A 27,052-nucleotide genomic window follows, 5' to 3' on the forward strand; every position below is an offset into this window, starting at 1 on the left:
CTTAACACATGATGGGCCCAATGAACACGTAAAACTTGTAAAAGAATCAACGGAAGACAGAGACATTATGACTAATGAAAATGAATACCGATAATGTACTAATAATTATTAGTTTGCACTGTCTGTTGCCCACGACAGATGGCTAGGTTCTATGGACCCATAGTTCAGTACACGCAGAGTTTTTAATATGAAGACTTTTAAAAGTGCCTTTGAAAATGATGTATAACCAAAATGCGAAAGGCAGTTCCAACTAGGACTGTTGCTATTTTTAAAAATATCGGGAATTCGTTATACCTATATTAATGACATTATCGACCGTCATTTCATCAAAGAAAGATATTGATATGTCGACGGAAAAATATCTACTTACTTACCTATACAAATATCGGCTTCACATTGTGAATATACTGTCGTTTTTAGAGCTGTATACTTAGGTATTGATTTATTATTAGATATTCTGTACATCAGTGGTACCTGCCTTCTTATCCATCTTAGAGCAAGGATTGAAAGGAAAAAGATGCACGTTCACGCTTGGCAATAAACACTTTTCTAACAATGGTAACTGCATGTAAGTGGCATAATATAAGGTGTCCGATGGGGCAGTCGATCTGTTTCGTCACATATCCGATTTGTCCGGAACACTTCATGTCGACTTCTCTATTTTTTTCAGTTCTGAAGCGTCAACGAAGTAGCAGCTGTCGTGTGAAAATTACATGGTTAAATTAAACGTTGCAGTTTTTGTTGGTAGCGCCGAGCGTCGATTACATCAGCGATTCCTCTCACACGTTTACGCCCACCGCAAAGACCAATCTTGTCATTCAGATTTTTAATCATCGTATTCAGCAACTATTTTTGAAGAAAGCCAATGTGAAGAAGTAGAAGAAATAGCGCACTAGTTGCCTCAAAAACCTGTTTAAACGCAACTGGTATGCTATTTCTTCACATCGGATATCTTGTTATTACATTCACACTGCCACCCACTCACCCATCCCGCCAGTGCAGTCGGACTTCTTTGTACCACGTATATTTGCTTCACACGGTCAAAGTTAAAGATCAGACCTAATTAAAGCTCAAAAAAGAGTAAGACTTCTTCACACAGTGAAAGTAAAATTACTTTCTACTACAATTTCAAAAGAACGATTACAAATATTTAGCGAAAATTGCGAAGACAATGATGTTGTTGTGGTCTTCAGTCCAGAGACTGGTTTTTATGCAACCCTCCATGGTACTCTACCCTGCGCAAGCTTATTCATCTCATCTCTTCGTCTCCCTCTATGGTGTTTACCCTCCACGCTGCCCTCCAATACTAAATTGGTGATCCCTTGATGCCTCAGAACATGTCCTACCAAGCGATTCCTTTTTCTAGTCAACTTGTACCACAAATTCCTCTTCTCCCCTATTCCATTCAGTACCTCCTCATTAGTTATGTGATCTACCCATCTAATCTTCAGCATTCTTCTGTAGCACCACATTTCGAAAGTTTCTATTCTTTTCTTGTCTAAACTATTTATCATCCATGTTTCACATCTTTACATGGCTACACTCCATACAAATACTTTCAGAAACGACTTCCTGACACTTAAATCTATACTCGATGATAACAAATTTCCCTTCTTCAGAAACGCTTTCCTTGCCATTGCCAGTCTACATTTATATCCTCTCTTCTTCGACCATCATCAGTTATTTTGCTCCCCAAATAGCAAAACTCATTTACTACCTTAAGCATCTAATTCCCTCAGCATCACCCGATTTTGTTCGATTGCATCCCATTATCGTCGTTTTGCTTTTGTTGATGTTCATCTTATACCCTCCTTTCAAGACACTGTCCACTCCGTTCAGCTGCTCTTCCAAGTCCTTTGCTGTCTCCGACAGAATTACAATGACATCGGCGAACCTCATAGTTTTTATTTCTTCTCCATGGATTTTAATTCCTACTCCGAATTTTTCTATTGTTTCCTTTACTGCTTGCTCAATGTACAGATTGAAAACCATCGGAGATTGGCTACAACCCTGTCTCACTCCATTCCCAACCACTGCTTCCCTTTCATGTCCCTCAACTTTTATAACTGCAATCTGCTTTCTCTGCAAATTGTAAATAGCCTTTCGTTCCCTGTATTTTACCCCTGCCACCTTCAGAATTTGAAAGAAAGTATTCCAGTCAATATTGTCAAAAGCTTTCTCTAAGTCTAAAAATGCTAGATACGTAGGTTTACCTTTCCTTAATCTATTTTCTGAGATAAGTCGTAGGGTCAGTACTGCCTCACATGTTCCAACATTTCTACGGAATCCAAACTGATCTTCCCCCGAGATTGGCTTCTACCAGTTTTTCCATTCGTCTGTAAAGAATTCGTATAAGTATTTTGCAGCCGTGGCTCGTTAAACTGATAGTTCAGTAATTATCACATCTGTCAACACCTGCTTTCTTTGGGTTTGGGGTTATTATATTCTTCTTGAAGTCTGAGGTTATTTCGCCTGTCTCATACATCTTGCCCAGCAGATGGTAGAGTTTTGTCAGAGCTGGCTCTCCCAAGGCCATAAGTAGTTATAATTGGATGTTGTCTACTCTCGCGGCCTTGTTTCGACTTAGGTCTTTCAGTGCTCTGTCAAACTCTTCACGCAGTATCATATCTCCTATTTCATCTCCATCTACATCCCCTTCCATTTCCATAATATTGTCCTCAAGTACATCGCCCTTGTACAGTCCCTCTATATATTCCTTCCACCTTTCTGCTTTCGTTCTTTGCTTAGAACTGGTTTTCCATCAGAGCTCTTGATATTCATACAAGAGGTTCTCTTTGCCTGTAGGCAGTATCTATTTTACCCCTAGTGATATATGCCTCTACGTCCTTACAACTCTATTTAGCCATTTTGCACTTCCTGTCAATCTCCTTTTTGTCTACTTACTGCATTTTTATATTTTCTCGTTTCGTTATTTAATTCAATATCTCTTCTGTTACCCAAGGATTTCTACTAGTCCTTGTCTTTTTACCTACTTGATCCTCTGCTGCCTTCACTATTTCATCTCTCAAAGCTACCCATTCTTCTTCTACTGTATTTCTTTCCCCCATTCTTGTCAATTGCTCCCTAATGGTCTCCCTGAAACTCTCTTCTACCTCTGGCTCTTTCAGTTTATCCAGATCCCATCTCCTTTAATTCCCAACTTCTCGCAGTTTCTTCAGGATTAATCTACTGTTCAGAGTCCATATCTGCCCCTGGAAATGTCTTACAATTTAAAATCTGGTCCCTATATCTCTGTCTTACCATTATACAATCCATCTGAAACCTTCCAGTGTCTCCAGGCCTCTTCCACGTATACAACCTTGTTTCATGATTTTTAACCATGTGTTAGATATGATTAAAATGCTACCAGGAGGATTCCTCTTTCATTCATTACCCCATTCCATATTCACCTACTACTTTTCCTTCTCTTTCTTTGCCTACTATCGAATTCCAGTCCCCCATGACCATTAAATTCTCGTCTCCCTCCATTGTATGAATAATTTATTTTATCTCATCATACATTTCTTCAATCTCTTCGTCATCTGCCGAATTAGTTGGCATATAAACTTTTACTAACGTGGTAGGCGAAGGCTTCGTGTCTATCTTGTCTACAGCAATGTGTTCACTGTGCTATTCGTAGTTGCATAGCAGCGGTCCTATTTTTTTTATTCGTTCCTAAACCAACTCCTGCATTACCCGTATTTGATTGTGTATTTATAACTCCGTATTCACCTGACCAGAAGTCTTGTTCCTCCTGCCACCGAACTTCACTAATCCCCACCATATCTAACTTTAACCTATCTATTTCCCTTTTTAAGTTTTCTAACCTACCTACCCGATTAAGGTATCAGACATTCATGGCTCCGACCCATAGAATGTCAGTTTTGTTTTCCCTGATAACGATGTCCTCCTGAGTAGGCCTTGCCTGGAGATCCAAATGGGGGACTATTTTACTTCCAGAATATTTTACCCAAGAGGACGCTATCATCATATAACCATACAGTAAAGCTGCATGCCCTCGGGGGAAATCATGGCTGCTGTTTCCCCTTGCTTTCAGCCGTTCGCAGTACCTGCACAGCAAGACCGTTTTGGTTAATGTTACAACGCCAGATCAGCCAGTCATCCAGACTGTCGCCCCTGCAACTACTGCTGCCCCTCTTTAGAATCCACACGTTTGTCTGGCCTCTCAACAGATACCCCTCCATTGTGGTTGCACCTACGGCACGGCCATCTGTATCGCTGAGGCACGCAAGCCTCCCCACCAGCGGCAAGGTTCATGGTTCATGGGGAGGGGGGGGGGGGGGGGAAATAATACAAAATAAAAATATCGGCACTCGACATTGCCATTTCGATATCGATATGTCGGTGAATTGAACATCGCTCATATGGGTCAATATTTTTTGTAAAAAAATCCATATTTCGATATTTTATCAACAGCCCTAGTTGCAATCAATAAGCTATGTGGCTAAGACAATTTGAAATTTTGAGTGCAACATGGTCGGTAGGTTTCATACCGAATTTTTGCCGATCATTTAAATTTCAGTGGCAGGCGTTGCTCGTGTAAGGGGAGCGTCGTGCATCATGCAAAATTTATCGATAAAATACAGAGGAAATACCTTCCAAGAAGTCAGGCAACTTCTTACTTCGTTCTACGCACATCAAAGAAATTCGAGCTTAACCCACCACCACACATCCTAAAACGACTGTCGAAGTATAGATGTATACATAGACTAAAGTCAACTGCTGTCTTTTTAAAACAATTATTTAACCAAAAAATGATCTGAATTATAGGTAACTGGTTTCAGTAATTTATCCAGCCACTAGTGAAAATGCATTTGCCTTTATAATAGCCCATCAGATCAAACACTTTCGAGACTGATTTAATAAAATAATAGAGAAACGCTAAGAATGCGGTTTCAATGCTTTGTGTGTTCTACGTAATCTCCCCTCCCCCCTTGAGTATAACGCATAGGCTATTCATACATAACCGTGGAATAATCCAGTAAAGCCTTTCTTTGTGACGTCCTGTCAGCCACCAAGATTTTTTTCAAGAAAAGGTTGTCCACAATTTACGTTTCAATCATGTTGCGGTAAGCGCCCACTCGTCGTCATGTTTGTTCAGGAGTCAAGGAATGCAAGACAAACTTTACACACCAATTTCTGTTCTTAGAAACATTATGGAGAATATCTTGAACACTTGATTTAGAGATGTTGCTCCATTGTGATTTGTGATACAACAGTGTTGGATAACTGCGGCCGACGTGCACAGTTGTTGTTGATGTGGTCTGCAGTCCTGAGACTGGTTTGATGCAGCTCTCCATACTACTCTATCCTGTGCAAGCTTCTTCATCTCCCAGTACCTACTGCAGCCTACATCCTTCTGAATCTGCTTAGTGTATTCATCTCTTGGTCTCCCTCTACGATTTTTACCCTCCACGCTGCCCTCCAATACTAAATTGGTGATCCCTCGATGTCTCAGAACATGTCCTACCAACCGATCCCTTTTTCTAGTCAACTTGTGCCACAAGCTCCTTTTCCCAATTCCCTCAGCATCACCCGATTTAAGTCGACTACATTCCATTACTCTCGTTTTGGTTTTGTTGATGTTCATCTTATATCCTCCTTTCAAGACACTGTCCATTCCGTTCAGCTGCTCTTCCAAGTCCTTTGCTGCCTCTGACAGAATTACAATGTCATCGGCGAAACTCGAAGTTTTTATTTCTTCTCCATGGATTTTAGTACCTACTCCAAATTTTTCTTTTGTTTCCTTCACTGCTTGCTCAATATGCGGATTGAATAACATCGGGGACAGGCTACAACCCTGCCTCACTCCCTTCCCAACCACTGCTTCCCTTTCATACCCCTCGACTCTTATAACCGCCATTGGTTTCTGTACAAATTGTAAATAGCATTTCGCTCCCTGTATTTTACCCCTGCTGCCTTCAGGATTGGAAAGAGAGTATTCCAGTCCACATTGTCAAAAGATTTCTCCAAGTCTACAAATGCTAGATACGTAGGTTTACCTTTCCTTAATCTATTTTCTAAGATAAGTCGTAGGGTCAGTACAACCTCGCAAGTTCCAACATTTCTACGGAATCCAAACTGATCTTCCCCGAGGGCGGCTTCTACCAGTTTTTCCATCTGTCTGTAAAGAATTCGTGTTAGTATTTTGCAGCCGTGGCTTATTAAACTGATAGTTCGGTAGTTTCCACATCTGTCAACAATTGCTTTCTTGGGGATTGGGATTATTACATTCTTCTTGCTCACTAGATAGCAGAGTTTTGTTAGGCCTGGCTCTCTCAAAGCTGTCAGTATTTCTAATGGAATGTTGTCTACTCCCGGGGCCTTGTTTTGACTTAGGTCTTTCATTGCTCTGTCAAACTCTTCACGCAGTATCATATCTCCTATTTCATCTTCGTCTACATTCTCTTCCATTTCTATAATATTGTTCTCAAGAACATCGCCCTTGTATAGACCCTCTATATACTCCTTCCACCTTTCTGCTTTCACTTCTTTACTTAGAACTGGGCTTACATCTGAGCTCTTGATATTCATACAAGTGGTTCTCTTTTCTCCCAAGGTCTCTTTTATTTTCCTGTAGGCAGTATCTATCTTACCCCTAGTGATATGCGCCTCTACATTCTTACATTTGTCCTCTAGCCATCCCTGCTTAGACATTTTGCACTTCCTGTCGATCTCATTTTTGAGACGTTTGTATTCCTTTTTGCCTGCTTCATTAACTGCATTTTTCTATTTTCTCCTTTCATCAATTAAATTCAATATTTCTTCTGTTACCCAAGGATTTCTATTAGCCCTCGTCTTTTTACCTACTTGATCCTCTGCTACCTTCACTATTTCATCTCTCAAAGCTACCCATTCTTCTTCTACTGTATTTCTTTCCCCCATTCTCGTCAATCGTTCCTTAATGCTCTCCCTGAAGCTCTCTACAACCTCTGGTTCTTTCAGTTTATCCAGGTCCCATCTCCTCAAATTCCCACCTTTTTGCAGCAATGATAAGGTAAGTTTATTATACGATACGGTTGACAGTAGCACTTTAGTCATCGAAGTATACTTCACGGCTTATAGATCTGCAGTAAACACTTAAAACATTACCAACTTGCACTCGTTGTTCGTATTACGTTTAGAAAGACTCGTCTTATCAGATCGCTATTGAAATGGGACCTGCCCGAGTCTTCCGCGTCGGGCTGCTTAAATAGTTCCAGCTCCGTACTATTGGAGAAGTCTGGTATTTTATCGAATGATGGCGCTGGATCTAGAAGGTGCTTGCATTGTTGATAGAGAATACGCAGCTTGCAACGTCATCTGTGAGGCGACCTTGTCAAAATACACTTGTCGACACAAGCCGTCCGATGTGGCCGAGGGGTTCTAGCCGCTTCAGGCTGGAACCGCGTGACCGCTACGGTCGCAGGTTCGAATCCTGCTTCGGGCATGAACGTGGGTCATATCCTTAGGTTAGTTAGGTCTAGGGGACTGATGACCTCAGATGTTGAGTCTCATAGCGCTCAGAACCATTTGAACCATTTGTCGACACAAATAAAACTAACTGGGGCTGCATTTATTATGTTGCGGTAACAGGTGGTGTTACTTCAGTACTTGAGCCAAGCTCATAACAGTATTTCGCAAAACCAGGACAAAGCTGGGTCTTGCTGGGCTGTCGGGACGAGAAGGCTCATAATGGTAATGGGCCCGATGTACTGGGACAGATGGCAACTCTATTCATGGCCGCATGACGGGAATAACAGACTGTGAATGCGGAAAGGTACGTGGAGCTAGATGCTTGGGACATTCCATTTCAGAAATCGTTAAAGAATTCAGTATTCCGAGATACACAGTGTCAAGAATGTGCCGAGAATACCAAATTTCAGGCATTATCTCTCGCAGTTGCCGATGGCCTTCGCTTAGCGACGAGCCGCGCGGGATTAGCCGAGCGGTCAGGGGCGCTGCAGTCACGGGCTGTGCGGCTGGTCCCGGCGGAGGTCCGAGTCCTCCCTCGGGCATGGGTGTGTGTGTTTGTCCTTAGGATAATTTAGGTTAAGTAGTGTGTAAGCTTAGGGACTGATGATCTCAGCAGTTTTTTTTTTTTTTTTGCTTTGCGACCGAGAGCAGGGACGTTTGCATAGAGTAGTAGTAGTATGGTATTCTGCCTTACGGCAGGTCTTGTCAAGGGTTAAGCTTCTTCCACTTTTGTCTGTCTGTTACCAGTCTCTTCATTTCTGAATATTTGTCTCCTTTGATACTGTCCAGCATCTGATATCTTCTTTTTCCTCTTCCCCTTTTTCCCTCCATCTTTCCTTCTATTTCTTCCTTCAATAAACATTCCCTCCTCAAACAATATCCAATCCAGTTCCGTTTTCTCTATCTGATGACTTTCAGCATGTTTCTTTCTTCTCCAACTCTTCTTAATACTTCTTCATTCCTAACTCGGTCTTCCCATTTCACTTTTTCAATTCTTCTCCATATCCACATCTCTAGTGCCTCCAATCTTCTTTCATCTTCCTTCCTCAATGTCCAGGTCTCAGCAACATATAGTGCAACACCGCAGATGTAACATTTGGCAAGTCTTTGCCTCAGATCTTTGTTTAGTGGTCCACAAAGTAATTTCTGTTTCCTCTTGAATCCTTCTTTTGCCATTGCAATTCTTTTCCTAATTTCTGTTGAGCAACACATATCATCCATTATTACACTTCCAAAGTAATTGAAGTTATTCACTTGCTCCATATCCTCTCCCCCTAATTTCACGCGGTATTTTCTCCCCTTTCCTCCAATTACCATGTTTTTCGCTTTCTTCTTGTTAATCTTCATTCCGCATTCTTCTAATTTTGTGTTTATATCATCTAACATTTGTTCCATCTCTCTTACACACTCTACCATCACAACCATGTCGTCTGCAAATCTTGTACACTCCACTCTCCTACCCCCTGTACAAACTCTTCTCCTTCCATCAAAACTTTCACTAATAATTTCCTCCAGGTATATATTGAACAGCCGGCCGGAGTGGCCGAGCGGTTCTAGGAGCTACAGTCTGGAACCGCGCGACCGATACGGTCGCAGGTTCGAATCCTGCCTCGGGCATGGATGTGTGTGATGTCCTTAGGTTAATTGCGTTTAAGTGGTTCTAAGTTCTAGGGGACTGATGACCTCAGCAGTTAAGTCCCATAATGCTCAGAGCCATTTGAACCATATATTGAACAGTGTTGGTTATAAACAACAACCTTGTCTTACAAAGAGTAGTCAGGTGTTAACATACAAGCAGCACTGCGTGAAATAATCGCAGAAATCAATATGGAACATACGACGAATCCAACTGTTGGGACAGTGCGGTGACATTTGGCGTTATTGGGCTGTGTCAGCAGACGATCGACGGGAGTGCCTTTGCTAACAGCATGACATCGCCTACAGCACCTCTCCTTGGCTTGTGACCATATCAGTTGGGCCATAGACTTCTGGAAAACTTTGGCTTGCTCGGATGAGTCTCAATTTACCCAAGTTGTCAACAAGGCACTGTGCAAGCTGTTGGTGGATCCATAATTGTGTGGCTGTGTTTACATGGAATGGACTGGGTCATCTGGTTCATTTGAACCTACCATTGACTGTTCCCAAACAACGATGGAATTTTTATGGATGACAGTGCGCCATGTCACCGGGCCACAATTGTTCGCGGTTGGTTTGAAGAACATTCTGGATAACTCGAGCGAAAGATTTGGCCAGCCACATCGCCCAACATGAATCCCATCGAATATTTATGAGACACAATCGAGAGGCCAGTTGATACACGACATTCTACACCAGCAACGCTTTGGCTTTTATGGGCGGCTGTGGCGGCAGCACGGATCAATGTTTCTACAGGGGACTTGCAACGAGTTGTTGAGTGCATGCCACGTCGAGTTGCTCCATTAAGTCAAGCGAAAGGAGGGCCGGTACGATATTAAGAGGTATCCCAAGTCTTTTGTCATCTCATTGCAGAGGCGGCTCTACCGGGGGGTGCTAGGGGTACACCGCGTCCGGGCTTCGGTTCCACGGGGGTGCCGAATGCTGAACGATCGATCGATCACCCGGCTAGTTATTAATTTGTACTCTCAGGCTTCTAAACACCTGTGGCGCATATACGAGGGTCACTCCAAAAGAAATGCACACAATTTTTGTAAAAATACAGTTTTCATTCTGCATGTGTGAAAGTTTTACAGTGTGTAAATACATCCTTCCCGCTTGTTTTCAAACTTAGTTCAACCTGTTCCCGTGAGTCTCTCCGTCACAGCACGTCTCCAAGATGGCTGCTACACTTCACGTTCGTCAGAAGCAACGTGCTGTCATAGAAATCCTGTGCTGTGAGAACGAGACAGTGGGAAACATCCACAAGAGATTGAAAAAGCTGTATGGAGATGCTGCTGCCGATCGCAGCACAGTTAGTCGGTGGGCAAGCAGGTTACGTGATGAAAGCGGATGTGGCTATATTGAGGATTGTCCTCGCAGCGGCAGGCCTCGTACTGCACACACTCCAGACAATGTGCAGAGAGTTAACGAATTGGTGACTGCTGACAGACACATCACAGTGAACGAATTGTCACGCTACGTTGGGATAGGTGAAGGAAGTGTTTGCAGAATACTGAAAGTGTTGGCGTTAAAAAGGTTTGTGCCAGGTGGGTTCCCAGGATGTTGACAGTGGCTCACAAAGAAACAAGAAAAACGGTATGCAGCGAACTTTTGGAACAGTGCGAGAATGGTGGAGATGAATTTCTTGGAAGAATTGTGACAGGTGATGAAACATGGCTCCATTATTTTTTACCCGAGACGAAGAGGCAATCAATGGAGTGGCATCATGCAAATTCACCCAAGGAAAAAAAAAATTGAAAACCACACCTTCTGCTGGAAAAGTTATGGCTACGATGTTTTTAGATTCCGAAGGACTCTTGCTTGTGTACATCATGCCAAGTGGAACCACCATAAATTCTGATGCATATGTGACGACACTGAAGAAACTTCAAGCTCGACTGAGTCGTGTTCGATCAGATCGGCAAAAGCAGGATGTTTTGCTGTTGCACTACAATGCACGGCCACATGACAGTCAAAACACCATCGAAGCGATCACAAAACTCGGATGGACAACACTGAAAAACCTGCCTTACAGTCCTGACCTGGCTCCATGTGACTATCATTTCTTTGGAAAACTGAAAGACTCTTTTCGTGGAACAAGGTTTGAAGATGATGACAGTGGCTCCAACAAGATGGTCCAGAATTTTACCGTGCGGGTATACAGGCGCTGGTTCCAAGGTGGAGTAAGGCTGTTGAGAGGGATGGAAATTATGTGGAGGAATGAAAATATTGTGCTAAAGGATGTATCTACACCCTGTAAAACTTTCAAACATGTAGAATATAAGATGGATTTAAAAAAAAATAGTGTGCATTTCTTTTGGAGTGACCCTCGTATTTATTTGGGCCCTCCTTTATATAAATTGAATGCTGGAAATACTCGTCTTCTGTACTGGATACAGCTTCCAGTTTTGTACGGAGAGGGTGGGAAACGGCCGTTGGGTCAAGCCTGCAGAAACCGGCGCTGGGCTGTGGACTTCATGCGACAAACCCGCCTTGTTTCCGGGTTCCGGTCCACGTGACACGTGAGCATCGGCGTCCGTAGTGACATCCGGGTTGTCAAACGTACGAGGTTCCTCCTACAAATGCGAGATTTGTGGTCCGCTGTATGAGCTACGAGAACACGAGATTCCGACACAGGATATTTTATAACATGATTTTTTACTGTGGGTAATAATTTATAGCGTAAATGGGTCTTTACACTTCGGCTACATTGAGTGTGAAACATGAAAAGTAGACGTATTGAGAATGTTGGCGGATTTTTTTTTTCATCTTAATGTAGCTTTTGAAGTTTTCCTAGTTCAAAATTGTTTAGGCTTTCGTGGCCACTTGTTGACAAACTGCCTATTGGCTTCTGTTCAAATGGCTCTGAGCACTATGGGACTTAACTTCTGAGGTCATCAGTCCCCTAGAACTTAGAACTACTTAAACCTAACTAACCTAAGGACATCACACACATCCATGCCGGAGGCAGGATTCGAACCTGCGACCGTAGCGATCGCGCGGTTCCAGACTGTAATGCCTAGAACCGCTCGGCCACTCCGGCCGGCTTGGCTTCTGTCTCGGGTTCTTCGGCCGACGTTCATCTGATGATTTTACTGAGGTTTCGCCAGCACGAGTGGCTGGCATTGTCAAAGCTTCACCCTCCACTGTCGGTGGTGAACTGGAGCCGAGTTCGCTGCCGCCAATGCCAGCCACTCGTGCTGGCGAAACCTCAGTAAAATCATCAGATGAACGTCGGCCGAAGAACCCGAGACAGAAGCTAATAGGCAGTTTTTCCTAGTTCCCTCAGCTCCCTCAGTTTTCCTCAGAGCTCGTCGGAAGAAACCGGAATGTTCCGTAGTTTTAAGCACTACTGCCAACGAATGCGATATGCAGTGTGCAGTATTACAATGAACAGAAGTTGAGTGTGCGGTGGACGCGAAAGTGTTAATGATAATGATGATGATGATGATGATGTCACTGAAATCAAGAGGCCAGAAGAATGCAGTGCCTGTGACTGACTTGTTAAAGATTGCTCTGACTACATACTGCCCCAATCTCATACAAATGCTGACTGAGAACGAGTTTTCGGTAAGGTTAATTTGATAAAAACAGACATAGAAAGCGGCTAACTGTGGAAATCGTGAACGGGACACTTCTTGCTGCAGAGAGCGTGAAAGGACCAACACGTACTGGAAACTACGTCAATTTAGAACTGTAAAAGACATGTATAGACGTATGACTGGGGATAAATTATACGGCAATATAAATAAGAACGATGTCCGTGAGACTGAGGACGTACCTGATATTATATTTGGAGACATAAACAAAGACTAGAAAATACCACAAAAAATTTCACAGTTGTATGCAAATGTGGTTTAGATGGCGGCACACTTGAGTGATCTGTGGTGGTTTCGTGGCCTAAGTCGCTCCTCTAATGGCAGAGCAGGAACAAAAAGCGCTTCAACGTCACCAAACATTCGCCAAAGCAACGAAGAGGTTTTTCCCACCAATGAGAGGGGAATATAATCGAGTCAGCTAACAACACAGTTAACTAAAGTACCTTAATGGCTCTGAGCACTATGGGACTTAACTTCTGAGGTCATCAGTCCCCTAGAACTTACAACTACTTAAACCTAACTAACCTAAGGACATATCACAAATCCATGCCCGAGGCAGGATTCGAACCTGCGACCATAGCAGTCGCGCTGTTCCGGACTGAATCGCCTAGAACCGCACGGCCACCGTGGCCGGCAAAGTACCTTTAAGTTCTTCTAAATAATATCATGTACCTGTGTAATTTTATAAACTAACAAATTATCACCTAATTGTTGTATCTCGTGGGAAAATTATTTATTGATGTGCATTGATGTGCATTCTCATATAACCTCAATGTATAATGCTCTTTTGCGAATCTTTGTTACTATGTTCCAGTACGTCTCATCTCACTATGTGTTCAGAATTTGGATCTGGAAAATATGGCCACCGTAACATTTTATTTCTTTTAATCAAAATTTTTAAATTAACAAATGCCTGCTAAATTCACACTCATTTAATATGTCTTAATTTTGGTTTTATAACATTTTAAATGCTTGATAAATGCACAAGGTTTGAAAGCCAGAATACGAGATTTTTAGTTGTTTATGTATGTGGAAAAAAGTTCTATGGTTGGCAACCCTGAGTGGCAACCAGGTGATAGCAGCAGGTCCTGCAGTATTGATGGGCAAACTGAAACGTCTAACTGATTCTAAACAAATGAAACAGTACAATGTAATGTTTCGAAACGCTGTTTCGAGGCAATGAAACAATTTGTGCTTTGTAGTCGTATAGGCCTACATATTATATCATCTTATAGTGTCTACCGTATAAATATTGCAATATAAACACAAATGAGGTGTGAGAGCCCCAATCATGTCGCAGAAAGTATGAAACTTTGTCAGGTATCTTGGCAGTTTCGTATTTCCTGCATCAAATGCACTGCTTTCGTTTCATGTAACTTCCATACTTTCCAATCGCCTGAGGATAGATGTTTATGTCTTTGACATAACAGATTTTGCCAAACTTGTTTTCCTATATTCTAGTACCTAATTTTGATAGGTTTTATAACTGTCAATCTGTATGTGTTCTTGAAAAGGCATATCATGAGCTATAATTTATTGAGGTAGCATTCTGGGAAGTGAGGCACTGAATTAAGAAATTATGCCCATTAGGCATACAGTACTTTATCCATTATTTATTTAGCGACTGAATGGTAACAACGGTAGGGACACTTATCTGTTAACAACATTTTGCCAGCATGAATTATACCTAAAAATGGGCTTTTATAAATTCTTCCTATTGGCAGCAGCCAGAAGTTATTGATTCTTGTAAACTTGGAATTAAGTGACACAAAACTGAAAAATTTTGCTATCAGTCCAGTAGTCTTAACTCAGTCGCATTTGTTATACTGCATAATAATACGCACCACAGCAACAAATATACATACGTGAACAGATTATAAAAGCATCAGAAGAAATCAGTAACATGTGTTGCATGGCTGTTACCCAGACTGTCCTGCAGAAATAAATTCAATGAATACTGAATAATAATGGTTCCCTACATGTACATATATAGGAGGATCATGTTTAAAAAATAAACAGTGTGCTTATGTTAAACAAAGAATGGCACAATTATCACACAAGAGACAAAAATAATTATTATATCAGCATTTCAAGACACAAACTTGCTGATAAGGATCCCACAAAGGTATTATGCTTATTATTAAATAGTCTAAGTAAGAGTCTGAAGCATGTGGAAGCATTACCAGACTTCAAAAGAAAACTTAGAAAGTACTTGAACACAGCAGTATTCTTCATTGTGGAGAAATATTTGGAGGCCAGTCCACAAGAAATAGAACCATAATTGTGGTTCTAAGCCAGTTTGATAATATTTTTATTTGTGGCATTGATTACAAATATGTAGATTTTTTATGAAGCTCGTATTTTATTAATTTTAAACATACAACTGTAGAACCATCCAAGTGCTTTAATTGTCATTTACATTTTATTCACAACTATTTTGATGTATTCTGTATACCTCTAAACATTGGAAGATAAACAAGTATGTTGTCTGTTTGGACTATGTTCACCAAACAGTCACAGAAGCATGTGCAACAGAAGTAGAGTTCCATAACAGATCCTATATAATAATAACTATTTACCGAGCACCTGCAGGAAATTATAATCTATTCTTAGATCATCTAGAAGCTCTTTTGGGTTATTTAACAGGAAGAAACAAAGGAATTTTGATTGCTGGTGACTTAAATACAGATTTTCTAATGCAATCTTCCAGTAAACATTCACTGCAGTTAGTAATGTTGTCTTCCTATCTAACTCATACTGTAAACTTTCCAACTAGGATCACTAAATCCTCAAGGACAGCCATTGATAACATTTTTATAGACAAATCAAAGGAACAAAATCATATCATAAAACCTGTTATAAATGGACTATCAGATCATGACATGCAGCTCCTTATTTAGATGTAAATTCTAAGCAGATTATCAAGACTGCTAAATCTGAGTACAGGAGAGTAGTCAATCAACCAAAAATTGAGTGTTTTAGAAAACTGCTCAAAGATATGAACTGGAAAGATGTTTATAGTGCTCATGACATGAATGAAAAATATAACACATTCATGAACAATGTCAGTACCATGTTTGAAAACTGTTTTCCCCTAAAATTTACTCAAATTAAACAGAAGTCTATAATAAAACCATGGATTACACAAGGAATAAAGATTTCCTGTAAGACAAAAAGGAAAATGTATCTGTCGACCAAGAATAGCTCCAATGCTGATGATTTAGCTAAATACAAGGAATACTGTAAAACATTAAAAAAGGTAATTCAGATGTCTAAACAAATGCACTACGAGAAGAAGATAGCAATGTCAGGGAACAAAATAAAAACAATATGGGATATAGTGAAAGAGCAGACTGGTAGAACCAGAAAGGAACAGGAGCAAATAGCACTAAGGGTAGATGACACATTAGTAACTAATGGGCATAGTGTGGCAAATCTATTTAACAAGTACTTTATATCCGTTACTGATAGAATGGGACTTTCAGGATCAGTAAATAATGCACTTGAATATCTGAAACTAGCCTTCACAAATAGCTTCAAGTACTTGAATATATCACTCACTTCACCAAAAGAAATAATTTCCATAATAAAATCTTTAAAAACAAAGCATTCTAGTGGGTACGATGAAATATCAACAAAGTTAATTAAGGCACGTTCTTGTGAGTTTAGTACAATTCTAAGTTACTTGCGTAACCAGTCAATTATAACTGGGACATTTCCTGACTGGCTAAAATATGCAGATGTTAAGCCTCTATTCAAGGAAGGGGATAAAGAGATACCATCAAACTACAGACCGATTTCACTTTTGCCAGCATTCTCAAAAATTTTAGAAAAAGTAATGTACAGGCAGCTGCTCAACCATCTGACCACAAATAACATATTATCAAGAACACAGTTTGGATTTCTGAAGGGTTCTGATATCGAGAGGGCTATTTACACCTACAGTGAAAATGTACTTAATTCATTAAATAACAAATTACAAGCAGCAGGTATTTTCTGTGATTTGTCAAAAGCATTTGATTGTGTGAACCACAACATCCTTTTAAGTAAATTAGAATTCTTTGGTGTCACGGGCAGTGCTGCAAAATGGTTCAAGTCATACCTCACTAACAGGAAACACAGGGTGTCAGTGCAAGGGACTAGTGAATTAAATCATCAGTCATCATCAGAATGGGAAGAAATTACATGTGGTGTCCCACAAGGATCCATCTTAGGGCCATTGCTTTTTCTTGTGTACATTAATGATCTCTCATCAGTTACACTGCCAGAAGCAGAGTTCGTTTTGTTTGCAGATGACACAAGTATCGCAATAAATAATATGTCAAGTGTAGTTTTAGAAAGATCTGCTAATGATTTTTTCATTGATATTAATAAATGATTTAAAGCCAACTCACTGACATTAAACTTCGAAAAGACTCACTATATGCAATTCAGAACCTGTAAGAGGTTTCCACCCAGCATATGCATAAAATACGAAGAAGAGCAGATAGAAGAGGTTGACAGTCTTAAATTCCTGGGATTACAACTTGATAATAAATTCAGTTGGGAAGAGCACACCACAGAACTGCAGAAACGCCTTAACAAATCTGTATTTGCAATTCGAGTGTTAGCAGACATAGGCGACATAAAAATGAAAAAGCTTGCATACTTTGCCTACTTTCATTCCATAATGTCATATGGTATAATATTTTGGGGCATCTCTTCAAGTAAAACAAAAGTTTTCAGAGTCCAAAAGCGTGTAATATGTATTATTTGTGGAGTAAATTCACAGACGTCCTGTAGAAACCTCTTCAAAGAACTGGGTATACTAACTACTGCCTCTCAGCATATTTACTCATTAATGAAATTTGTCCTAAATAATATATCTCTTTTTCCAACAAACATCTCAGTTCATACATACAATACCAGGAACAAAAATGATCTGCAAAGGGACTTAAAAGCACTTACTTTAGTTCAAAAAGGGGTCTACTACTCAGGAACATTCATCTTCAATAATTTGCCAGTAAACATAAAAAATTTGGTTACAAATAAAGATCAGTTTAGAAGGAGCCTGAAAGACTTACTAGTGGCCAACTCCTTCTACTCCATTGACGAATTTTTTAATAGGAACAAATGATGTATTGTATATATTCATACTATTAGTATTGTTATTTCAGCTTAAGAAAAAAAATAAATTGACATGTTCCACATCCACGAGGATCTCCTCAGCACGGATCTATGGAACGAAAAACTAATCTAATCTAATCTAATCTAAACAGCACAATGAACATATTAAAGACATGAAATGGACCTACCAAAAAACCTAGAGTCAGCTCACAAGTCAAAAGCTGAATCACTATTATTTAGCTTTTTTCACCTATCCGCTTGTGGTCGTTGAAGTATACCATTCCTTGTGAATGATTCACATTTATGAGTGTCCCATTCTCACTTTTCTTACTCACAGTTAAATTTTCTATTGTTTGTCACACAGAGCAGGATTCCAGGCAGGTGTAAAATGAATGTGCGCAATGGAAAATACTGAAAAAACGAAGATTTGGCCCTGTCTGACTACCCCCTGAAGCAGATCTTAGGATCTCTTAATGGTGATATTATCTCCTCCTTCTTGCTTATAACATATAAATTACAACATAAACATTAATGAATGATTAATGGAACTAGTAACTACAAAATGATAAATGCTGTTTCTTCTTATACATATATTGTAGATTAAAACCCCTTTATATATTACAAATGTTTATATATCAATGTCTAATAGACATAAGAGGTACAAATGAATTTCCTAACAAATTGCCCAAATCTACCCCTTTTTATGGCTACGCGATCTAATATAAATAACGCAAGATGACTGACATCATCTTCGTGCCAAGACAATACTTTCAAAGATTATCAATAGTGGTGTGCAACTTCAGTGGAAATACAACTTACGTGACCACATCTTTTTAGCTTTATAGCCCAAAGATGCCGAAGCAGTTAGCAATATCACCATATGTACTGTGTCCAGTATGTTGGAATGATGGTTCTCGTATACGTCTGCGACAGTGGAAGAACTCCAGCCACAACACAAAAACCCTTTCAAACATTAGTACGGCAGAAGACGGTCCTCTGATAGTATAATCTAATACTGCCTACTCCTTTCCGTGTTCTACAGATAAGAAACGCGAACTCCCGGCCACAAGGGCGGAATTCAGATAACGTCTCTACAGGAGTATAGACAGAAGAAGTGCTCTCAATCACTGGACGTGTGTACTCAGCGACGACTCCCTACCCAGAGGCGAAGTCCAGAAACGTATAAGTTCGCAACCATACAGTACCTAACTATCGAACTATAAAATCTCCTGAGAGCAAAGACAGCAAGTCCAACTGTACCTACGAAGCTTATACTGACTGACCGTCAAACACGGGGGCTCAAAAAGGAAGACCCACTTTCTCTCCACCGCTGGCTTCCCAGAAAAGCACAGCTCCCCTCCCTCGTAACTGCAGAAAGCGAATCATATTCTCAAAACTACTGAATATTCTCCCTCTCTACAGATTCATCCGAACGTCCACCAACCATATTTTAGTCTCTTGTTGTCCAGCGCGGAAAGTTTGCAAGGAAATACCTATTCCTGATAATTGGGAATACATACAATGGTACGCCTCTCAGAGTAAAACTCGGAAATAACCCAGCCTGCGTGATTTTCGAGGTAGCGCTTGCTCATTCCTCTCTGCTGCGTCCAAGATTTTCAGAGTTTCCGAAACATTATCCAGTTATCCTTCGGGCCCCGCTACACTACTGGCTGGCTGCCACTGTATTGCGCTTCAGCGCTCAGGTGCCCCGACCGTCCGTCTTGGACAGTTCCTGTGTTAACAGGACCAACTCGCCTGTGCGGGCTTTTTCACCCAGGGCTTGAGTTACGCCTACCGTTTCTTTTCCACTGGCGTTCCAACCTCTACTGGTATAGGCAATCATTCATTACACCGTTTCGATAATAAAGACACTCTGTCACCTTTCATGCAATACGCATTAACGATAATTTACAAGGTGTACGTGACAATGTGAGTCTTCTTTAAACATTCAAATATACGATATACATCCTATCAAATGATACCTAATTCCAGTTGTAAGTCACGGCAAAGTGTGTTGATGAGTGCTTGTAAGTTGCAAAATTATAGCCACCTTACAAATGAAATGGCTTCGTGACTGCCCAGATTCATAAAAACTGTTTTGAACGAGTTTCACTTAAATTAACTGTTGGACCCTTAAGTGGCAAAAGTCTGCTTAAGCAAGAAGTTGAACTACTTTTAAATGACAACACTGCCGAGCACAAGTTACATTTAATTTTCTCAGGATTCATCTTCAGTAAATAATCCCACCCTGGGCTTCGTAACGCCATAGCCGAAGACAGAAGAACGAATACAATCGGAACTAAAGGCGGGAGCAATAATGCTAATACCCAGTAGTACTGGGTAGCAAGGACAGCCTGGAGGATGGGGGGGGGGGGGGGGGGGGAATTCTTTTAGGTAGTGGTAAGTGATGCAAACATGACCAGGGGCGGTGTTGAATTTGGAGTGGAGGACGAGTGTTATGTCGAGTGTGGTGATAGGAGTGTTGATGTATGAGAGGGGTAACTGACCCAAGTACTGGAAACTAGTAGCGAGCGGTGGAACAGAGTTAGCAGTGCGGTCAAGGATGGTGGGGAAGAGGGAGTAATCAAAATGGGGATCGTCAGGAATGGAGAAGACCTCGGATAGGTGGGAAGCAAAGTGGTTAGCCTTACTGAGGTTGTCAGGGAAGGGATGATTGTCGTGGAGAATTGGGTAATGCGTGGTGGGATGGCTACCAGAAAGGCGCTGGAAGGCTGACCAGTACTTGGAGGAGTTGATAGGGGGGGGGGGGGGGGGGGTGGAGTTGAGGCGTGTGCATGTCTGGCGCCAGTCCTGGCATTTCTTTGTTGTAAGGAGGTTCTGGATGTGTCGTCGTAATTGCTGGTGGCAGATGAGTGTATCCCAGTCACGGGTGCGGAGGAAGGAGCAGTAGAGCCTGCGGGATTCATGAAGAAGAAGGACGGCCTGTGGAGGAAGCATAGGGTGGTGAGGGTGGATGAGTTCGGTAGGGACGTGGGCCTCCACAGCGTCACAATAAAACTTAACAGCAAATCCTAAAATCTATCTCGTACAAACAAGTGTACACGCTTGGGCTGTGTTCACAGTGGCGCCGACAACGGTCGTCAGACGCCGTCGCCAGAGGCAGCCCGATATCGTCGGCCGACAAATCGCTAACAGTGTGTCCGATCTCATTCGCCAGTTTTTGCTGTCTCCAGGAAGTTTGGTTAGTTTAGGTTATAATCTACTTTGTGTGTGAAGTAGTTTAAATTTTAACTTTTTGGGGTGTGATGGGTGCCACTATGTCCCTGCGCTTGGAGACGAGTGCTGCAATGCGGCGGTTGCTATTAAAGAGGTGCCTGATGCGTGTAAATGAGTTATGTTTGTCGCGGAGAGAACGTGGCCAGTCTGTACACTCTGTCCCCAGCTACTGGAATTACCAGACAGGTTTCACGAATACATGAGATGAAGGGAAAAACGCCATGCTACAAAAGTTACTAAAGCTTTAACTTTGTGACGCCACTTTCCTCCTTTCACCACCGATTAGCGTCAGAAGCTAACAACATGCCGTAAGTAATCTTTGACTTATTTATTACAAAAATAAGTAGCTTCAGTGACACATCACATTAAGGTTCTCTCCCGAACAACATTATTCAGAGTATGGTTAATTATTTTAGAGTATCAGAATGTGCTACTTCAGTGTACGGTATAAAGGTTTTGCCAGTGAGGTTACGAGCGCATAATCGTTAATTTATGTGGTGAAAGTAGATGTCTCTATTATATGATGCATGGATAAATTTGTGTGTGAGTAAGCAGATATACGGTTTCACGGCAGCTACATCTACGTCTATACTCTGCAAACCATCATGAGGTGCATGGCAGAGATTGCATCCCATAGTACCAGTTATTATGGTCTCTTCCCATTCCTTTCACATAGGGAGCGCGGGAAGAACGCTTGTCTGAAACCCTCTGTGTGTGCTGTAATTATTCTAATCTTATCTCCTATGACTTATCTTAGAAGCTAGATTAAGGAAAGGCAAACCTACGATTCTAGCACTTGTAATCTTAGAGAAAGCTTTTGACAATGTTGACTGGAATACTCTCTTTCAAATTCTGAAGGTGGCAGGGGTAAAATACAGGGAGCGAAAAGCTGTTTACAATTTGTACAGAAACCAGAGGGCAGTTATAAGAGTCGAGGGGCATGAAAGGGAAGCAGTGGTTGGGAAGGGAGTGAGACAGGGTTGTAGCCTCTCCCCGATGTTATTCAATCTCTATATTGAGCAAGCAGTGAAGGAAACAAAAGAAAAGTTCGGAGTAGGTATTAAAATCCATGGAGAAGAAATAAAAACTTTGGGGTTCGCCGATGACATTGCAATTCTGTTAGAAACAGCAAAGGACTAGCAAGAGCAGTTGAACGGAATGGACATTGTCTTGAAAGGAGGATATAAGATGAACATCAACAAAAGCAAAACGAGGATAATGGAATGTAGTCGAATTAAGTTGGGTGATGCTCAGGGAATTAGATTAAGCAATGAGACACTTAAAGTAGTAAAGGAGTTTTGCTATTTGGGGACCAAAATAACTGATGATGGTCGAAGTAGAGAGGATATAAAATGTAGACTGGCTATGGCAAGGAAAGCGTTTCTGAAGAAGAGAAATTTGTTAACATCGAGTATAGATTTAAGTGTCAGGAAGTCGTTTCTGAAAGTATTTGTATGGAATGTAGCCATGTATGGAAGTGAAACATGGGCGATAAATAGTTTAGACAAGAAGAGAATAGAAGCTTTCGAAACGTGGTGCTACAGAAAAATGCTGAAGATTAGAGGGGTGGATCACATAACTAATGAGGAAGTATTGAATAGGATTGGGGAGAAGAGGAGTTTGTGGCACAACTTGACTAGAAGAAGGGGTCGGTTGGTAGGACATGTTCTGAGGCATCAAGGGATCACCAATTTAGTGTTGGAGGGCAGCATGGAGGGTAAATATCGTAGAGGGAGATCAAGAGATGAATACACCAAGCAGATTCAGAAGGATGTAGGTTGCAGTAGGTCCTGGGGGATGAAGAAGCTTGCACAGGATAGAGTAGCATGTAGAGCTGCATCAAACAAGTCTCAGGACTGATACCACAACAAGTCTTCAAGATCCCTACGTGAATGACACATAGGGGGTTGTAATACGAAGGTCTTTTTTAACTTAAGAACCGATTTGTAATGGACTACGAGAAACTTTATTTATGAACGTAAATTGCATCACAAACTACAATATACGCATTTTTTTCACTTTTCATCAAAGTCACCATGAATATTTAATTATTTGTCAAGTCGTGGCACCAGCTTTTGGATCCCAGAATCACAGAACTCTGCCGCTTGACCGTTAAATCAACCAATAACAGTTTCTTTCAACATCTCATCACTTTCCTTTAGTTCTGGAAACAGATGAAATTCAAATGGTGCGTAGTCAGGGCTATATGGTGGAGATCGAGTCAGGGATGCCAACCATAGAACTTTCTTCCTCGTACATAAACAACTAAAAATCTCATACCTTAACTTTCAAACCTCGTACATTTATCAACCTTCTAAAAAGTCATATAGCCAAAAATAAGACATATTAAATGAGTGTGAATTTAGCAGGCATTTGTTAATTTAAAAATTTTGAATTAAACTAATAAAATGTTACGGTGGCCATATTTACAAGTCCCAAATTCTGAACACATGACTCGTCTCGGGTGTTGAGGCGGTTAGATGAGACGTAGTGAAATGCGGTGAGTGCTTACTTAACATCGATTAACAACTATGATATAATTTTATTTCACTCTCGGAAGAAACAAGGATTCGCGAAAGCGCATTATAACTGAGGTTAAATGAGAACGCACATTCATAAATAATTTCACCACGAGATATAACAATTAGGTGATAATTTATTAGTTTATGAAATTACACAGGTACATGATATATTATTATTAGTTAGATGACCTTTAAGGCACTTTAGATAACTGTGTTGTTAGCTGCCTGGAATATACTCCCCTCTCATTAGCCAGAAAAACCTCTTAGTTGCTTTGGCAAATGTTTAGTGATGTTGAAGCGTTTTTCGTTCCTGGTCTGCTATTAGAGATGCGACTTAGGCCACGAGAACACCACAGATCACTCAACCGTGGCACCATGTAACCTATATTTGCATTCAACTTTGAAAATTTTTGTTGTATTTTCTAGTCTTAGTTTATGTCTCCAGATATAATATCAGCCACATCCTCAGCCTTACTGAAATCGTTCTTATTTATTTTGCCGTATAATTTTTCGCTAGTCGTACGTCTATACATGTCTTTTGTCGGTTCAAAATGGACACAGTTTCCAATACGTGTTAGCCCTTTCACGCTCTCTGCATCAAGAAGTGACCCGTTCACACTTTCCACACTTAGCCGGTTTCTTATGTCTGTTTTTATCAAATTAATCTTACTGAAAACTCGCTCGCTGCTGACAATGAAAGCCATCTAGTCTGAGATGGCTAAAGAATTTTGTGGGGCTCCAATTCAACAAACGACTGGAAGTTACGAAAATCAAACTGGCGTTTATCACTGTGTTGAAAAAAGTTATAAATATCACGAGCTAGTTGCTCTACACTTTCAGGTAAATGTTTACATGCTTCGCTGGCACACAAATGGGCTGAGTGACAAACACATTTCACTATTGTGATTCCTTTAAAATCATGTTGTAATCTAGTTTTTACCGGGTCATTTTCACTCATCATGAGGTTACATCCATCTGAAACAAAGCCTATAACATTTTTCAGTGGGACATTATAGCTGGTGAATGAATCGATAAATCTGCATAAACTCTCGGCACTGCCTGTGGGAATATCATCAGCATCGGTTCTTTCCTTGAAAACGTTGTGCAACTTCCAAAATGTGTTACATATTTTTTGAGTTTCTTGATCAAAATAGTTTACCACAACGCAAGCAGTTTCGACCGTCGAAACGTCGGTTATCTCGTCCTTTATGACCGAAACTATATTTTTTGTAGATTTTGGGCTAATTCTGCTTTATGATCTTCTTCAAGAACGTTCTTTACGACTGCCGTTACTTTAGTTCGTTTGAGCTCTATTTCCTTAATTAATTTAAGAGTCCGTCACACCTTCTTTTAATAAAGGTATCCAGTGGTTAGCAACCGAAAATGCAATGTTATGAAAAAAAAAACAGCAAGTTTAATTTCTGCACGTGCTTTTTCTTTATTTTGTGGAGTTATACCTTTTTGGAATCCAAGGGATGTTAATGTTTGTGTTTTTACGCTAGAACTAGGTTTGTTGTTTATATGTTTTTGGTAATGGCGTGAGTTTTCAAATTAGATATTTCAGCTAGCATCGATATTCCCGGGCAAAATGCACACTTAGTTTTAGTTGAATCATTGGTGTCTGGCATAAGCCAGACCTTAAAAGCCATATTCTTTTGTCTTCTTTTGTCTTTTTCTTGTCTAGCCGCCTTTTCTGAATATTTTTCTTGGTGGAGTATAAGAGTACACGAACGGTCACTTTCTTCCTCACAATCCCTTATAATTGTAGGTACGTAGATAGCACAATACCACACAATACTACACGTATGGAACAGAGAAAAGTAGATACTACATACAGAGGCGGGCTATTGTCAGTGCCGGAAACGCACTTGCGCTGAACTGTTGATGCACTGTGAGCTCAGAGCGCCGTAACGAACGCCAACTGAGACGACAAATACGAAGAATGGAATTTGTTCCTGGCGGATTCTCGGCTAACCAACCATAGAGTATACTGCTTCTCTTTTTAAATGATGACATATTTATTTAGCGATACGATTGCAAGTGTTACGTCAATTTTTGTGTGACTGAAGGCCATTGAAACGAAAATTAATATCAATGAGAAAAACATTATTTTATTTCCATTGGACTTTCTCGTGCTCATTGTCATGTACTTCGGTGTGCAAAATTCGAAACGTAGTTAAAATGAATTCCAGAGGTAGGCTTTATCAACTAACTATTTTTATGAATTGCAAATAAATAAAGATTGATTAATGTCATTATTACAATAAAAACTTTAAATTTTCAGTAATAGGAAAGTCACAGGCCTGTTGTGTTTATGCCAGAATTTTAGAAATTTAAACTGTAACTAAAAAGTAAAAAAAATCTACTAACAGAAGCGCTAATTTTAGATAACACTGCGCCATATTTAGGAAATGAACGAGTCTAATGCATTACCATGGAGACTAGATCTATTCTCCTTGAGTATTACATTCAACAGTTTTTGAATTGCTCAGTAACAATTTGTTTTGCATGTGTCATTTCCATGCAAATTAGAAGTAAAACTTATAATACGCATGGTCGTGGGCCACGACTCCTTGTAAAGTTTTTCTAGTTTCCTGGGATGAGGGGGAAGCGCGGCAAGAAGGAACGAAAGGAAAAGCCAACGCATAACAGTGGAAAGGTTTCTTCGCAGTAGTGCCAACGGGCACGCAGTCCTCGCTATTGTGGCGTAAACAGCACGAAAGTAAACACATTTGCTGAAAGAGCGTATATGTGCAAGTTCATATTAAGTTGCGATTCTTTTTTATATCAATGAATATGAAATACAGAAAAAAGTAAATCACGATGTGACACAGTTATTCAATGAGTGAGACATGAATTACATTGAAAATCTTGTAAAAATTTATTTTAATACTCAGAACAGATATAATCATTAACAAGTCAGTCGCAGGCAGTGCTTTCTTCTGGACTGTAGATTTCAGTGTCATCACCATCATCATCATCATCATCACTATCATCACCATTAACACTATCGCGTCCGTTCATTGTAGTGCTGCACATTGCAAATCGCATTCGTTGGCAGCAGTGCGTTAAACTACGGAACGTTCCGGACTCTGCCGACGAGCTCCGAGGAAAACTGAGCGAGCTCTCGCAGGAAAGCTTCTGTGAAGTTTGGAAGGTCTGAGACGAGGCACTGGCCGAATTACAGCGGTGAGGACGGGTCGTGAGTCGTGCTTGGGTAGCTCAGTCAGGCATCTGCCGCCGGCAGTGCTGCGACGCGGTCACTGTGAGTTTATGTTTACTTCGGCCGCTGTAAGTGCCGTTTTCCTTCTAGACCACCATGGCGTACAACTATCAAAAGAAGACATTACGTTTCAACTATTGTTCAGACTTCGCCCGACCAAAGGCCCTGGAGGTAGAACGATTTATTCGCGACGAAGTTGAAATACCGCCAACGGATCTAATTGGTATCCACTTTGTCCATAGTTAGCAGTACCG

General features: G+C 40.8%; 1 protein-coding gene across 1 annotated transcript in view; it reads left to right on the forward strand.

Moving 5' to 3' along the window:
* Positions 1-27,052, forward strand: part of LOC124777416 (polycystin-2-like) — a 65,737-nt gene that overhangs the window by 20,831 nt on the left and 17,854 nt on the right. The window lies entirely within an intron of this gene.

This window comes from Schistocerca piceifrons, chromosome 1, assembly GCF_021461385.2.
Source record: "Schistocerca piceifrons isolate TAMUIC-IGC-003096 chromosome 1, iqSchPice1.1, whole genome shotgun sequence".
Lineage (NCBI taxonomy): Eukaryota > Metazoa > Arthropoda > Insecta > Orthoptera > Acrididae > Schistocerca > Schistocerca piceifrons.